The 15,931-nt window shown below is 35.4% G+C and overlaps 1 long non-coding RNA gene across 1 annotated transcript; it reads right to left on the bottom strand.

Moving 5' to 3' along the window:
- Positions 1–3,434: 3,434 nt before the first annotated feature.
- Positions 3,435–4,079, bottom strand: LOC113362040. Its single transcript, XR_003365509.1, has 2 exons — positions 3,915–4,079; positions 3,435–3,800 (listed from the first exon to the last, which is right to left on the bottom strand). It is a non-coding gene; the product is annotated as an uncharacterized LOC113362040 (long non-coding RNA).
- Positions 4,080–15,931: the final 11,852 nt, after the last annotated feature.

Raw genomic sequence — 15,931 nt, 5'->3', positions numbered from 1 at the left:
AAGATCCTTCGTAGTGATAGAGGTGGTGAGTATTTTCTTGGTGATTTTGATTTATTCTATGAAGAACATGGAATTATTCATCAACAATCCGCTCCTCGTATGCCATAGAAAAATTGGCTTGGCCGAAAGGAAAAATAGGACATTTACTGACATGATTAACTCTATGATGGTAAGTGCCAAATTACCAAATAATTTTTGGGGTGAAGCACTTCTTACTGCTTGTCATTTGCATAATAGAATTCCTTCAAGGAAGAAGCTTACCTCACCGTATGAAATTTGGAAGGGAAGATTACCAAATTTGAAATACATCAGAGTTTGGCGATGCCTGGCATTCTACAAACCAAATGACCCTAAACGATCAAAATTTGGTCCTAAAGGGGTCAAAAGCATATTCGTAGGATATGCAGAAAACTCGAAAGCGTATAGATTATACGACTTGGACTCTCATGTAATTGTAGAGTCAAGGGATGTCGAATTCTTTGAAGATAGGTTCTCATACACTACAGAATTAGACTCTACACCTCCGGTTCTAAATGATGCAAACGCTGGTTTGTTCTCAAACAATAATAGAAAAGAAACCGAAACTCCTAGTGAACCTAGACGGAGTAAACGTTCTAGAAAAGAAAAATCTCTAGATAAAGATTTTATCTCCTCGCAAGCGATTGCATTCTTAGTCGAGGGAGATAGAGATCAAGTTCTGAATAAAATTCCAATTTTATTAAATGTGGAGGATGATCCTAAAAGTTTGAATGAAGCTATGTCTTCAAGAGACTCAGCTTTTTGGAAAGAATCAGTTGACAATGAAATGGATTCATTAATATCCAACGGAACTTGGATTTTGGTAGATTTACCTGCTGGTTCTAAAGCAATAATATGCAAATGGGTTTTCAGGAGAAAATATAACAGCGACGGGTCTGTCCAAACCTTCAAAGCACGGCTGGTTTCCAAAGGCTTTACACAAAGGAAATGGATAGATTATTTTGATACGTATTCACCGGTCGCTAGAATGTCGTTGATTAGAGTGTTGTTTGCTTTGGCATCGATATACAAACTCTATGTACACCAAATGGACGTTAAAACGACATTTTTAAATGGCGATTTGGATGAAGAAGTATATATGGAACAACCGGAAGGATTTGTTCTACCTGGGAACGAAAGCAAAGTGTGCATATTGATGAAATCCCTTTATGGATTAAAGCAGGAGCCTCAGCAGTGGCACGAGAAATTTGACTCTGTAATTGTGTCAAATGGTTTTAAGCATAATAATGCAGATAAGTGTATTTACTCAAAATTTGTAAATGGGTATGGTGTTATTATCTGCTTATATGTTGATGACTTGCTAATCTTTGGAACAAACATGGAAGGGATTTCAGAAACTAAGAAGTTCTTGAGTTCAAAGTTTAAAATGAAGGACTTGAACGAAGTAGATACAAAGGATGCTTACAAAGTTTAAGCATCTGCATACAAAGGAAGTTGTTACCCCATATGATCCAAATATGGGACTTCAAGAAAATGAAGGAAGGTCAGTTGCACAACTTGAATATGCTGGTGAAATAGGTAGTTTAATGTATGCTTCACATGCTACAAGACCTGATATAGCATTCGTTGTATCCAAGCTTTCGAGATATACAAGCAATCCGGGAATTATGCATTGGAAAGCAATCAATAGGATATTTGGTTATCTTAAGAAAACCATTAATTTGGGTTTGTTTTACTGCGAGTTTTCAGCGGTTTTAGAAGGTTATTCAGATGCAAGTTGAATAACTAGTTCTAGAGATAACAAATCAACATCCGGGTGGATTTTTACGATTGCAGGCGGAGCGGTTTCTTGGGCATCCAAGAAACAGACTTGTATTACACATTCTACTATGGAATCTGAATTCATAGCATTGGAAGCAGCAGGCAAAGAAGCAGAATGGTTAAGAAATTTACTGTATGAAATAGAGTTGTGGCCACAACCGATGTCATCTATATCTTTGTACTGCGATAGCGAAGCTACTTTGTCTAGAGCCTATAACAAAGTATACAATGGAAAATCTAGATATATTAGTTTGAGACATGAATATGTCAGACAACTAATAATGGATGCCGTTGTTAATATTACTTATGTCCGGTCAAGTAATAATTTGGCAGATCCGCTTACTAAAGGGCTCTCAAGAGATTTAGTAAGATCAACTTCTAGTGGAATGGGGATGAAACCCTTTTAAACAAATCATATGTGATGGTAACCCAACTTTAAATAGTATATCACTGTTAAAAGTTTAATGGGTAACAACAAGTCACTGTTATATATATGATTGACTGGCACTAATTTGAGTTATTTTTATAGCCCATTCCAGAATGGTTAGTGCAGAATGCTACGGGAAGAGGATGAGTGATCAACTCTTAATGAGGTTTATTTGGAGTCTGTAAGTAGCATGGACTTGATGAATATATAAATCCTCACCTATATGAACATAAGAAGTGGTGCCGCTTCTACCAAGATATTGGGTTATATCTTATAAATGTTTCATGAAACCAAGATGGAGCGCAAGGCCATAATAGTGCTCAATTGTTTCAGAATTTTCTTAGAAGAAAGAAACTGAGATGTATTTATGTGTGTAGTACTATCCGGTTACTTTAAAAATGTCAGGTTTAAGAGATTATTCCACCTGTACTTTGTTGAAATTTTGATTTACTTACACTAACAGATGGTTTAAATTGAAAGATACCATCTTCTATGCATAAAAACATCATTATTGAATCTATGAGTTGTTACAATCTAGTGGGGGATTGTTGAAAGATTGTAACAGTAAAAACTATATGCTAACTGACTAGCATAAAGGGCTGAGTATGTGGCAGTTTGATTTGAATGGTTTGTACCCTTTCAAATCTGTACTGTTATTGAATTTGAAAAGTTGCATAACTCTTCGTATGTACCCTTTCATGAACCGTTGTAACTGTTGGAGAAACAACATCTTAACTGCCATCTTTTGGAACTCTATAAATAAGAGAAAGCAAACGGAAGGCAAATACAGAAATCTGATTTCTTCTTCCTTCTCTTCTCTTCCCCACACCTCTCTCATAGATTGATTTCCTTCTTCTTCGTTGTTGAAAATTCTAAGAGAAATTCTAGTTTTGCTAGACTATAAATTCTGAACTTTGTTGTATCTTGGAAGTGATTTGCTTAGAACCTATTAGCAACTTATATACATTATAAGTAGGGGCGAATATCACTTTAAGGACAGCGTATAGACGTGCCTCAAAGTTCTGTCATTGTATCCAGTAATTTCTCGTATTATTAGCCTCAAGTTCGTAACACCTAAGTCATTAGTTCACCTATACCACTTGTATGCATCTTAATAACTAATTTAGAGTGATTTGTTTAGTATCTGTATTAACTACCACTAGTGGAAGAACGATTTAAATATCTAAACAATAGATACAACTGATCATCAAGAAATTATTTATTTAGTTCAATTAATTTATGAGCAAAAGTTCAGATGATCAAATAGCTAGGTTAAATGTATTATTCATTTTCTTTTCCTACCGTGCACACCATGTCGTGAATCAAAGAACCTTATATGTACCCGTCCCAATTAGAACCCAGTAACGACACGACAAAGAAGTAGTTCGTTACAAAAATCACAAACAGATCCTAAGTTATGAACAAACACAGGCATAAGCAACAAACTTAACGATTTATTCTATAACCATTTCTACATTTATCCAAGACTAAGAAAACCGAATAAACTTGCCTCAATTCTTCCAAATTCCAATCGAAAAACGCCCTAGGTAGAGCTTCCTTCACTTATCAAGACCTGATGAATAATACACAGGGAAGATGCAATAATCAATAACAAATTATCAAAATACAAACAAATTGAAATTTTCATTCAAAGAAATAGGAAAGATATGTATTAATATGGACTCACCAGACCTCTTCCACTTCAGCCTAAGTTTTAACTGACTATCAAGTTCGCCCTCTTTTTGATTCCTGCCTAATTCTGATCGCTACTCTCTTATGTATACGATTAGGTAAGACTTAATCATAAACCTATTTATTAATATTAATACAAAGTCTAGGATCAACTAATCAAAATACCACTAATTGATAAGGGATACCTACCAATAACTAAAATGACCGGAATTCTATGAATCTAGTTTATCTGTACAAGGAAAACGGAAATCGATTCTATGAATCTAGTTTATCTGTACAAGGAAAACGGAAATCGATGAGTATTACACAGACCCAACTATTTCCTTTGTGGTTGTATGATATGATCTTGATGTTTCTATCGTGTTTGAGTACAATCGTAAAATTGATTTGTAATTTATCCGATAGGCAAGATAAAAAAGTAGTCACAAACATCTTCGTCTCATCGTTTGTGATTCCACAATATCTAGTTTCGCCATCGTACGATTTAGATTATTGTGAGGTGATTGATAATTCTAGGCTGTTCTTCGGGAATATGAGTCTGGGTTATCGATTTGTTCATGTTCACCTTGATTTATCAAAATACGGAACAAAACTCGTATGTATTTCTGTAGGAGGCAACTTTATCTATTCCGGTAGACTTTTCTATGTGATACAAATTTTTTTATTAAAGTCTCTGACTTTGGGTCGTAGCAACTCTTAGTCGTGGGTGATATCATCCAAGGGAATCAAGTGCGTAGTATCCTGCTGGGATCAGATACGTGAGGAGTACAACTGTACCTTGGATCAGTGTGAGATTGATTGGGGTTCAACTACGGTCCAGACCAAAGTTAGTTTGTATTAGCCTAGTGTCTGTACCGGCTTAATACAGTGTGTGTTCAATTTGGACTAGGTCCCGGGGTTTTTCTGCATTTGCGGTTTCCTCGTTAACAAAACTTCTGGTGTCTGTGTTATTTCTTTTCCGCATTATATTTGATTATATAATTGAAATATCACAGGTTATGCGTTGAATCGATAAATTGGTAAATCCAACCTTTGTTTGTTGATTGAAATTGATTGATACTTGAACATTGGTGTTTGGTACCGTTCAAGTGATTTCTCTTGTATTCAATTAGACTCGCAGATTTCTATGTGCTTGAGTAAGTATTGAATCGAGAAATTGAGATATAACTCCTTGATATACTTTTTATTAAGATTGAGTCTGACTGTCTAGTTGATTGTCGTAAAAGTATATTGGAGTTCGTCCATACATATTGCTAAGCAAAATATTGGGTGTGGTTATTAGACCCCCGCTTTTTCAATTAACTTTAGTTTTCTCATCAGGCACTAATTATTCAGACAATAACTTAGACCTTTCACTTTGGACAAGACAAATACTAGGTTAGTTAACTAATATTTCTTGTCAAGGCATTCGATTAGACTTGAATAACCAAATCCTTTACTTTGATAAGTCTAACTAAGATCGGAATTAACTTAGTTTCTCTTATCCGGAATCGAATTGGACTAAATAAATGATCCTGTATTTTGTTAAGCCATAAACAATACATACAAACCAAATAAATTGACTTGCACAATTATTTTTCTTAACCGGAAGCAATTGAAACAAACATAGACATTAAAGCACCGCAATTGCACCGAAATTTTGTTGAGTCTAAAACAATTGATACCAAACAATAAAGAAAGATATCAAACCAGTTTTCCTTAACCGGAAACAATTGAATCACACACACGCATACGTCCATACATACACACATAATGGAATAAACATCAATTGTACTGAATTTTGTTAAGCAAAAGCAGAATGTATATGAAATAAACTCAAGCTTTTCTTAAACAGGAAAACGATTAACTAACAAATTCGTTACCTCAATTCCGCATCCTCTTCTCCCTTCAAAGATATATCATTAAGCGCAAGTTCAAGTTAGAACTCTCCCCCATTGTGTTGTCATCCTCTCGCAAGAACAAAAGAACAACAACAACAACCTTTATTAGAAAAAGGTTGAATCGGTTTTAACTAATGCAAATAGAAAAAGTTGAAAACCCCGAAACACATATGCTTTTATGTTAAACAAAAATTCAACATATTGTGACTTTTTCACATATGAGTTTCAATCGGAACACCTTATGGTCCTTTGATAAAGCCTACCAACATGGGCTAGAACTTAATCCCGCTAAATCAAAAAGCCACACAAACCATAAGAGTTCACACATCATATGAGATCGAATATTAAGGTTATGAAAACCGAAATCAAACATCCCATACACTTACCAATAATATAAAGTATTTAAGCACATGCTATGTAATCGAAAAAGTATCACAAGAAAAATTATAAAATAACAATTTTATTCATAAATAGATAGTTTTTATTTATAGTAGACCTTACACAATAATTGAAAGAAATAAAGAATTGATGTCTATTGTTTGGATTAAGTATTACAGCATGTAACTTAATCTCTAGTGGTGCTCTTGTTGTCACTGAAGTTTCTTCAGTGTTCAAACTCTTGAAGTATGTCTACAGGGACTTGTCTGCAATCACTTCCTGTTTCTCAAGTTTTTCAACTTGGACCTTCATACTTGCAAGGTCAGCTTTTGTTTCTTCAATCCTTGAGCCAATCTTGATGACGAATCGTCATTATGAGGTTGGTTCTTAGTTCTTCAAATCCTTGGATATAGTCAATCATACTATCAGAACGTATCCACTTGGTCTTTGTTGGATCTTGAAGGTTGTAATCCAACAGACATGACTCATCTTGAGATCGGCAGAACTATCAGAATCATAATCAGACATGATTTGATATGATTTTCTCCATCCTTTCTATTTTGATTCCTTGAAAATCCTTAACCTTTTGAGCTTCCTCTTTATTGAACTTTGTAATACTGCGAGTTATTGGAGGCATGCTAGGTATTTAAATAATAATTGATCAAGGTTTCTTAATACATGCGAGAGAGTGTATCTCTTAAAAAGAGGCAATACTCGGACCGAAAATATTAGGGAAATTTCGAATATATACAGAATATATTTTATTTCCTTTGTCTGAACTTCTCATGCTGGAAGATTTGTTAAAATTCGGTAATTTCCAATAAAGCCTAATTTTGGAAAAACATGATAAACATGAGACAAAAGTGGAATCGCAGTTATCCAGTGTTTGTCACACAAGTTTTGATACAAACTATACAAAAGATGTGCTCTAATTTTTTTATGTGCATATCATCTCAAAAGTATGAGCATGAACAAGGATGAGAGTGCACAGTCTCCATACAATTAGGTTGCATCGGAGTAAGCCTTTTCTTGCTTACAGTGAGTATCATAAACATAGTTCATGTTCCTCTTTGGAAATTTCTTCCCAAAGTATTTTCTCCCAAGAAGATGATCCTTCCTTGATCTAAACTTATGATCATGTGGAGAAATAGTACTGATATGAGACTTTTCAGAGATAGAAAAGTCTCTCTTAATTGTGTAAATGAGATTTTCATAAGATTTTCTTATTCTAAGGATTTCTTTATGATGCACATCAGCTTGATAACTTGAAACAATCATTGGAAATTCCTGATTGTTTCCTTCGGCGCAGATTCTCTCTTTCCCTTTCTTCTGGAATTGTTCTTCATGTAAACAAGGACTCTTTTGACATGAGTGGGGGAACCTTTTTCCAGAAGCGATTATCAACTCTTACAACAGATTGTTTTGAGTTGACTTTTTTGGATTGAGATGTATTATGTCTTTCTACTGAGGAATGATCTTTCAGTTTTTTGAGACAAGAAACTTCTTTCAATATTTTTACTACTGTATTTTGAAGAAGTATAAGTTTCTTGTCTAATGACTGAAAGTTGTATTCCTTAAGATAACGTTCACGGAATCGGTTCAAAGTTTCCTTTGGACAAGATTTCATTTGATCATCAGTAGATATAAAAGTTGGTTTCTCATCTTCTTCTGACTTGATGTAGTTAGGAAGACTACTATCATCATGATTTGTTTCAGACGTGACTAAACCGGTTTTATCACAGTCTGTAAAAGTCGAACAAGGACTCTTAGTTTCTTCATTATCCGAAGAAATTAAAACAACATTATCAGTCAGAGTCACGGAATGAGTCTCTTGATCTTGAGTAAGAGATTTACCAATGGCTTCCAGTTTGACAGTGAGATCCATATTCTCTTTATGTTAGAGCACTACTCGGTCGAATTCGCATGCGTTGCTATCTCAAGCATGTTTGTCAATGTTAGTGATCAAAACTATAAGTCTTGATTTCTATTCTACTATAGCTAAGTCTCGGACTAGGATAAAAAGTGTAGTTGAGCTCAAGGACTTCATGGCGATTCATCATACAAGAAGAAGAACTACTCAAGGAACCGGTGGAACTTCTCGAAAAAAAGGTATGTGAAGACTTGAACTTATCTGTTACTCAAAAGTATATCTACTCTATCTCCTACTTCTTGAGACAAAAAGTCGTATGTTATATATATAGACTTAGATTATACATATTTGGTATTTCGAACCGAGTATACCTCGCTTATCTATATCTCGAAATATGTGCTGGCAAGCGTTTCGCTTTGACCATGTTTATCTTTACCTAGTGACAAAAGTCATGATATGTTTCAATCACTTTGAAAATTGCTTTGACGATAAATTGTGTAACAACTACATAACGTCCTCTAAGAATGTTTCAATGGTTGGAATGAGAGTTTAGATTACATAACCAATGATGGATATAAGTATTGTTGTGGAAACACATATGTGCATAAGTCATATCCATTGAACCAAAGTTTGCGAACTTTGTTGATCAAGAGAAACCGGAAGAATGGCTCGTTGCCAAGTCCACGAAATCAGTCCGCGAACTACCGAACTTCTCATCCCGAGAAATTCTACTGGAGTTGACGAACTAGCTGCGTCCGCGAACCCAGTCCGCGAACCTGCGGAAAGTCTTTGCCGAGATTTTCTGCTGGAGTTTGTAAACTCTGCCTGTTTGCTTAAGTCCGCGAACCCAGTGTGCGAACTTAAGAAGGTTATATATCTGAAGATGATTTCTGAACTTAAACTTATAAAGACTAAGGAATGTAATTTGCAAACCGTGGCTATAAAGTTCATGAACCGATTCAAGTGAATCAAATCATCTTTGCTTCAATTGTGTCTTGTGTAGTACATAAAATATCCTTGCAATTGAACAACTCTCTAACTAGTTCATTTGAAGTCATTTGAACTAGTTACGGTGAAGAAGAATATGGTTGGTATGAAATGCTCATATGGCTAAGCTTTTGGTTAACTATTGTTTAACCAACAAATGTACACATTTGGGTACGGTTAACAAACCTAGAAGCGTGCATTTCATTTGTGTATAACAAGCTAAGTTTTCGATCTAACGGTTGAGAAATATTAGATTGAATCTAAATCAGGTTTTCATCTAACAGTGGATATTGTTTGCTTTGTGACCAAGGCGAAACCCTGATTTGAAAGACTATATAAAGGAGACATCTAGTATTGTGCAGAACTAATCCCCACACTTCACGTGTGATACTATTTTGCGTGCTAGAGTCGATTCTCCTTTAACCTTTGGTTTTCTTCTTCTAAAACCAGGTTAACGATTTAAAGACTTCATTGGGATTGTGAAGCCAGACCGATACTACTTTTATTGTAGTTGTGTGATCTAATCTTGCATCTTCCATCGTACGAGTACAATCATATTGATTGGCTTGAGATTAATATCTCCGATAGGCAAGATATAAAAAGTAGTCACAAACATCTTCGTCTCATTGTTTGTGATTCCGCAACATCTTGTTTCGCTACCATATGATTAAGATTGTTGTGAGGTGATTGATTTATCTAGGTTGTTCTTCGAGAATTTAAGACCGGATTATCAATTGGTTCTTATTCACCTTGATTATTATCAAAAGACGGAAAAAAAATTTTAGAGTTTTTCAGTGGGAGACAGATTGATCCTTTGATAGACTTGTCTGTGTGAGACGGATTTGTTTATTGTCAAAGCCTGCGATTTTGGGTCGGAGCAACTCTTAGTTGTGGGTGAGATTAGCTAAGGGAATCAAGTGTGTAGTATCCTGCTGGGATCAGAGGCGTAGGGAGTACAACTGTATCTTGGATCAGTGGGAGACTGATTGGGGTTCAACTACAGTCTAGTCCGAAGTTATCTTGGAGTAGGCTAGTGTTTGTAGCGGCTTAATACAGTGTGTGTTCAATCTGGACTAGGTCCCGGGGTTTTTCTGCATTTGCGGTTTCCTCGTTAACAAAATTTCTGGTGTCTGTGTTATTTCAGTTTCCGCATTATATCGTTTTATCTTTATAATTTCAATAATACAGGTTGTGCGTTAGATCATCAATTGGAGTAGTCCAACCTTTGGTTGTTGATTGTCATTGATTGATCCTTGGATATTGGTCTTTGATACCATCCAAGTTATTCCTTGTGTTTGATTAAAGACTCGTTGATTTCTATTAGCTCGAGTAAATCAAAACAAGAGAGAGATATTAACTCCTTGAGATACTTTTACCTAGATTGAGTCTGACTGTCTAATTGATTCTCTACAAAGTATTGTGGAGTTAGTTCATACAGATTTCTAAGCGAAATATTGGGTGGTGTTATTAGACCCCCGCTTTATCAATTGGTATCAGAGCAGGCAAACACCTTAAACCTCATAAGTTTGTGTTTGTCCGATCCTCAAAAGTCTATCCTTATGGGAAATCTTTTTGGGAGGTTTGCTCATGGCATCTGTAATGCACACCAGAGTTCCTTGAAGATTGTTTGGAGATTATCACACCCCATTCCTATGGGTGCACGTGATAATCTTGTACCATCTAGCATGTCAGAAAATCTAGATGTGAAGAAACGATATAAGGAAAAGAATAAAAATAATTGTCGAAGAAAACATGGCCAACGCTCAAGGGTATGGACTCTCACAAGAATTACTCTTAATCTCTTTGAGGAATACTACCGTAAAGGTTCCATTGACAAGGAGTTGTTTAGAGCGTTTGAAAGTGTTTTGCAGTTCTTAGAAAAACTTAATTCCATAGAGAATTTGAACTGTTCTGACAAAGAGTTTTGTGCCTGTCAAATCATTTTCTAATGATGCACAAACTGTTCTCAACACCGATTCATGTGAAGCCGATAAAAAGGATTCGTATGAATTAGGCAGAGGAACCATTTGTCAGAAAAGGTCATCTCTTTGTCATAAGAAAAAGAACCCACACGACTATAAGTATTATCATTACGATTATACTCCTGACTCTGGGTACAAATATCAACCAGAAAAATTGCATGGGAAATTTTATGCAGTTTCCAACACCTGATTTCAAGATTGGCTCTACCCCATTTGTATATAGTTTGAAATAGGGCAAGTAACAGGTTGATTTTTTGTTTTAATCTTTTTTTTTTCTTATGTTTTTGTGATAAAAGCTTTTCAGTAGGTACTCTTCCTCCTGTTGGTTGTAATTTTAAAAATCCTACTCCTCAAATGGGTCACGATTCGTGCACGGGTCAAAGCCCATGTATGGTATATAAAAGAAGTTCGCAGACGTCATCATCATCTTAAACAGTCCGCGTACGTGAACCTATAGGGTTTTATTGCTTTCCTCCATTAAAGCTTCTCTAGAGAAATTAAAAGGAAGGGTGTTCAAGATTCACTCCAAGTAAGTAAACTTCTTTTAATCCTTTCATATTTCTAGATCTATGATGAATCCTAGAAGCACAAAAAGGAGTTCTAAAAGCTCAAAATTCTCTAGCTTGAATTCTCCTTGTGACCAAAACTCTCTTAGAATTAGGTTTGTGGATGATTCTTGTGATAGAATGTTTGATAAGATTGCTTCAAAAGGTTTCATTCTAGAAAAGAAAATGGATTTCTCTAGTGGGCATGAAAAGGATTTGGTATGCTTTAGAAAATTCAATCTTGGAAATATCTTTGATGGTCTTGGTCAAGGATTTGATTCTCTTACAAGGATTTTCTATGCCAATATTCATGATGATGATTACAACAAGATGGAGTTCAAATCCATGATTGGTAGAGAAAGGTTTCTTGTTGATAGAAAACTAATTTCAAGGGTTACCAAAATCATGTTGGGGATCGTACGGATTCCTAGACCAAGTGATGAACGTCAATCATGTGATGATATCTCAGTTGGGCTTTGTGGCAAGAAGGTCGTTTGGAGTCAAGGAAAGTTCCCTACTAATGATCTTAGTATTGCTTTGATGACTTTTGGAAAACTTGGTATCCCCAATCTTTATCCCTCCACAATTGAAATTTCTTGGTGGAGTCATGAGTTTGCAGAATTGGTCTATTTCCTTGAATCGGGTATTCCAAGTCTCGATATTTGTGGTTTTATTATCTTTCAAATGATTTCGATGACTTCACCCGTCAAGATGTTAGGGTACCCTTGCTTGATTAGTCAAATTTGCCGTGATAGTGGGTTTGATTCAATAGGAAACTCTCTTGGGGTCCCCAAACCGGTTCGTCCGTGTACCTTTAGGCGCATAAGGGAAAATGCTTGCAAGCGACAAAGAATTGCTTCTCTTGATTTCAGCGACCCTACTACCATAAGCCTTCTTCAAAAAATTCACAAAGGTGTGTGTAAGGTTGATTTAAGAGTAAAGTGTGTTCAAGAACAATTGTCCTTGTTTGCAACAAAGTTTCTCGAGCTCAAGGAAGATTTAAACGCAATTCAAGCATCTTGGAGTATCTATGATGAAGAAGAAGATGAGTAATTCGTGTTCTTATTGTTTCCTAGTATGTCTTCTTTTTGATTTAGTTGGAAGAATAACTAGTGCTTGAATATCAATGATTGTGACTACACATAGCTATTATTTTTCATCTTCTTGTTCTTTTTTAGATTTATTGGTTTAAATTCTAAAAATATTTGGAGGATGATGGTTTGCAGTATTTAATCTTTATGATTTGTTATATTGCAATTTGTTATGGGATATTGGTGTTTACGTCCGTGAACTATGTTGTCCCATATTTTGTCAAAAGTAAAGTCGTTCATGATCGGTATTCAATGTATTGATTTAAGGATGAATCGACTTTTGACATATACAAAAGTTAAGCCTATATTGTCAATTATTTGATGGAAGAGAGGTTAAAATCTTTTGTGTTCAAGGATTATGTCTATTAAATATCGTTATGCAAATAGTGATGGAAGATAGAATGAATCCTTGTGTATTCCACAGTATTGATCTTCACTGATCCATATTTTATGTAATACTGTGAGGCTCCGTAATGTGTCTTATGTTGAGCACGATACAACCAAGTTGATTAATTTTTGATTAGCTTTGTTGGTTGTTCCGTAAGGTACTTTACGTTGAGCATTCTTGAACTAAATTAATCATCTTGTTTGGTTATTTAGTTATTTCTCCATAAGTCTTTTTATGACGAGCAAAACAAATGACAATTAACTTGGTTACTTTTGTAATTAGTTTGGTTGTATATTCCAATTAGATTAATTATGGTTTTTCTTGTAATTAATCTAGTTGAGTATTTTCATACTCCTTAAGATTCCTCTTGTGTTGAGTATATGAACGACTATCCTATTCATTTTCTAATGGTTATGTTAGTCGTATGCTCCGTAAGTTCTCTTATGTCGAGCATAATCAATTAAGTTGATCACTTTTGTGTTTAATTTGATTGCGTATTCCAATTAAATTAATCATGGGTTTACTTGTGATTAATTTGATTGAGTTTTTGGATATAAAAAATCATTCTCATGGTTTTTGGTGTCCAATTAAAATCCTTCTTTTCTTTTGAAATTAAGGTCATTCTTGTTGTTCCCTTGGGAATGACATCTAATGGGGGAGAGTTATTTTGAACTTGTGCTTAATGGTCATATCTTGAGGGGTGTGCGGCTGTGGAATTTTAAAGGTTTATCTTGTATCTTTAAACTCCTTGATGAATGCTATTAGCTTCGGCTATATGATTGCATCTAAATTAGATGGCATGTATTTTCTTTTAGTCATGAAATGTCTCTTATGGAAATTTCATTATGATCCTGTTCTTGTACCTTTGCCAATTTTATTGACAAAAAGGGGGAGAATTAATATGTAGTTCACACTACAAATACATATGTTTTTCGAATCATTGTGTAGGGGGTGGTTTCCATATGAGATGAAGTATTGACTAAGGGGGAGTGATACATATCACCATAGTATTATTGTTGAAGTTGTGATACAATTGGACTTTGATACTATATAATAATACTATGACATTGTATAACAATGTTCGAGACCGGTGCTTTCTCATTGTTATAGCTACGGATCTTCAACAACGATGATGCTAAACTTACAACCTTTGGGATCATTGGAGTACTTGGAAGTGACGAAGATTTCGAGGAATGTTGAAGATTAGACACATGGAATATGAGCTACTAGAGTTTCTTTATCTTTTTTGTATTCCATATGTATTGATAGTTTTGTCACTAAAATTGACAAAGGGGGAGATTGTTAGAGCATTGCTCGGTCGAACTCGCATGCGTTGATATCTCAAGCATGTTTGTCAATGTTAGTGATCAAAACTGTAAGTCTTGATTTCTAGTCTACTATAGATAAGTCTCGGACTAGGATAAAAAGTGTAGTTGAGCTCAAGGACTTCATGGCGATTCATCATACAAGAAGAAGAACTACTCAGGGAATCGGTGGAACTTCTCGACAAAAGGGTAATGTCAAGACTTGAACTTATATGTCACTCAAAAGTAGTCTATCTACTCTATCTCCTACTTCTTGAGACAAAAACTCGTATGCTATATATAGACTATACACATTTGGTATTTCGAACCGAGTATACCTCTCCCATCTATATCTCGAAATATCTGTTGGTAAGCGTTTCGCTTCGACCATGTTTATCTTTACATAGTGACGAAAGTCATGATATGTTTCAATCACTTTGAAAATTGCTTTGACGAGAAATGGTGTAACAACTATATAACGTCCTCTAAGAATGTTTCAATGGTTGGAATGACAGTTTAGATTACATAACCAATGATGGACATGAGTATTGTTCTGGAAACACATATGTGCATAAGTCTTATCCCTTGAACCAAAGTTTGCGAACTTTGTTGATCAATAGAAACCAGAAGAATGGCTTGTTGCCAAGTCCGCGAACTCAGTCCGCGAACTGTCGAACTTCTCATCCCGAGAAATTCTGCTGGAGTTTCCGAACTAGCTGCGTCCACGAACCCAGTCCACGAACCGGCAGAAAGTCTTTGCTGAGATTTTCTGCTGGAGTTTGTAAACTCTGTCCGGTTTCTTAAGTCCGCGAACCTAGTGTGCGAACTTAAGAAGGTTATATATCCGAGGATGATTTATGAACTTAAACTTATAAAGACTGAGGAATGCAATTTGCAAACCGTGGCTATAAAGTTCATGAACCGATTCAAGTGAATCAAATCATCTTTGCTTCAATTGTGTCTTGTGTAGTACATAAGATTTCCCTGCAATTGAACAACTCTCTAACTAGTTCATTTGAAGTCATTTGAACTAGCTAGTTATGGTGAAGAAGAATATGGTTGGTATGAAATGCTCATACGGCTAACCTTTTGGTTAACTATTGTTGAACCAACAAATGTACACGTTTGGGTACGGTTAACAAACCTAGAAGCGTGCATTTCATTCGTGTATAACAAGCTAAGTTTTCGATCTAATGGTTGACAAATATTAACTTGAATCTAAATCAGGTTTTCATCTAAAGGTGGATATTGTTTGCTTTGTGACCAAGGCGAAACCCTGATTTTAAAGACTATATAAAGAAGACATCTAGTATTGTGCAAAACTAATCCCCACACTTCACGTGTGATACTAGTTTGCGTTCTAGAGTCGATTCTCCTTTAACCTTTGATTTTCTTCTTCTAAAACCAGGTTAATGACTTAAAGACTTCATTGGGATTGTGAAGCCAGACCGATACTACTTTTATCGTAGTTGTGTGATCTGATCTTGCATCTTCTATCGTACGAGTGCAATCAGATTGATTGGCTTGAGATTAATATCTCCGATAGGCAAGATATAAAAAGTAGTCACAAACATTTTCGTCTCATTG

The sequence above is a fragment of the Papaver somniferum genome, chromosome 3, assembly GCF_003573695.1.
Source record: "Papaver somniferum cultivar HN1 chromosome 3, ASM357369v1, whole genome shotgun sequence".
NCBI classification, from domain to species: domain Eukaryota; kingdom Viridiplantae; phylum Streptophyta; class Magnoliopsida; order Ranunculales; family Papaveraceae; genus Papaver; species Papaver somniferum.
This window is presented reverse-complemented; position numbering and strand designations above follow the sequence as displayed.